Below are 2,365 nucleotides of genomic sequence, written 5' to 3' on the forward strand. Positions count from 1 at the left end.
TCTTTTTTTTAATTTACATCCAAGTTAGTTAGCCTATAGTGCAATAATGATTTCAGGAGTAGAATCCGGTGATTCATCCCCTGTGTATAACACCCAGTGCTCATTCCAAGTATATTGTTTAATGTCCCTTACCTATTTAGCCCATCTCCCCACCCACAACTCTTTCAGCAATCCTCAGTTTGTTCTCTATATTTAGAGAGCTGAGATTCTAACCCAGGGTAAGACTAGACTCTTGGCTCCTGAAGACTAGAAAGGAAATTGTAAACATCAAGGCAACGAAATATAGTATGGTGGTGAGAATTCTCTTGTCTCCTACTGGCCACAGTCATCCTTGGGCTGATCACTCTGAGGCCATAGGTGAAATGAAAGTCAGGAGACATGAGCGGAAGCCCTTACCATGGTTTTGCTGCTCTCAGGACTGGGCAGGTGAGTGGGGCACGGAGGGCATGTTTTATGCAGTTTTATAACCCAACAAGGACAAGCTGGTCAGGATCTTGACTCTTCTCGATTGCTGTTCTCTTTGATTTCTACCCCTGCTCCTCCCAGATCCAGTAAAGCTTCCCCAAAGTTACAAAAAGCATACTGGATGTGTGTCTATTTCTCTCCAAATCTGAGATACTTTTAGAGAAATATTCCATTGTAGAGACACTTGGCGGCTCAGTCAGTCAAGTGTCTGACTTCAGCTCTGGTCATGATGAGTTCAAGCCCCATGTCAGGCTCTGTGCTGACAGCTCAGAGACTGGAGCCTGTCTTCTGATTCCCTGTCTCCCTGTCTCTCTCCCCCTCCCCTACTCACACTCTGTCTCTCTCTCTCTCTCAAAAATAATTAAACATTAAAAAATTAAGAAATATTCCATTGTAGTTGATACAGCAAAGGTAATATAGAAAAGAGTAAGGTTCTGTGAGGCTGATTAGTTTTATTTCTTAGGCTCATGAACATTAGCATGGGAGGCTGTAAGCAGGTTCAGTGGGGAAAATGATGCCAGGCCTGGTTGGGGCTCTTCCTCCACCTTCACCGACACCACTGACCTTGTCAGAGGAACTGGGTCTCTCACTCTCTCCCCACTTCATCACACCCAACTGTTATCTCTAGAAGATGAGTTGCTTCATCATAAAGTATATACACTTTTGTTTGAATAGACATTGCCAAATTACCATTCAAATATTTTCACCCACACAGGAGAGTGGTCATTTCTCCAACTATCTCACCAGCATTTTAAATGATAAAACTTCAAAATGTTTGCCAGTTTCTTGGAGGAAAATTCTATGTCTTGGTTGGGGTACTTTCAATCCCCTTGATTTCTAGTGAGAGAGAGCTTTTCATAAGTTTATTGGCCACTCAAGTTTCCTTTGCTATGGATTTCTTATAAAAGTATAGAAAGAAAATTATGAAAATACTAATCATAAGAAAGTTGGAGGGTTTATATCAGTGTCAGAAAAAACTGACTTGAAAGCAAAGAGAATTATCAGAGATAAAGAAGGGCATTTCAGGGGCATATGTACCCCAATATTTACAGTAGCCCTATCAAGAATAGCCAAATTATGGAAAGAGCCCAAATGTCCATAACAGATAAATGGATAAAGATGTGATATATATATATATATATATACACGCGCGCACACACACACACACACACACACACACACAATAGAATACTACTCGGCAATGAAAAAGAATGAAACCTTGCCATTTGCAACAACATGGAGGGAACTGAGGGGCATTATACTAAATGAATAAGTCAGTCAGAGAAAAAAGATATCATATGATTTCACTCATATGTGGAAGTTGAGAAACTTAACAGAAGACCATGGGGGAAGGGAAAGAAAAAAATATATACAGTTATAATCAAAGAGGAAGGCAAGCCATAAGAGGGTTTTAAATACCGAGAACAAACTGAAGATGGAAGGGAGTTGGGGGTGGGGGGGGATGGGCATTGAGGAGGGCACTGGTGGGGATGAGCACTGGGTGTTTTATCTAAGTGATGAATCATGGGAATCTACTCCTGAAACCAAGAGCATACCTTATACACCGTAGGTTAGCTAACTTGACAATAAATTATATATTTACAAAAAGGACACATCATAATGATAAAAAGGTCACTTCATCAAGAAGATATAAATATAGATGTTGTGGAGGAATTCATTCCTCATTCCCATTCACAGTGATACCTTCTTCCATGATGTGTAATCCAAAACAAGCGCTAGGGGACGCTAGTGTTTCAGAATCAAGTGGATCATTCCCAAGATTTCCAGGGGCTTATTTCACCTAACCTGTCTAACAAGGCCCTGATTTCCTCAAGCTTCAAAGCTGGGCACTGCCCACCCACACTCTGCAGCATCCCAGGAGCTTCTGAACATAATTGAG

This window comes from Suricata suricatta, chromosome 12 (genome assembly GCF_006229205.1).
Source record: "Suricata suricatta isolate VVHF042 chromosome 12, meerkat_22Aug2017_6uvM2_HiC, whole genome shotgun sequence".
Classification (NCBI taxonomy): domain Eukaryota; kingdom Metazoa; phylum Chordata; class Mammalia; order Carnivora; family Herpestidae; genus Suricata; species Suricata suricatta.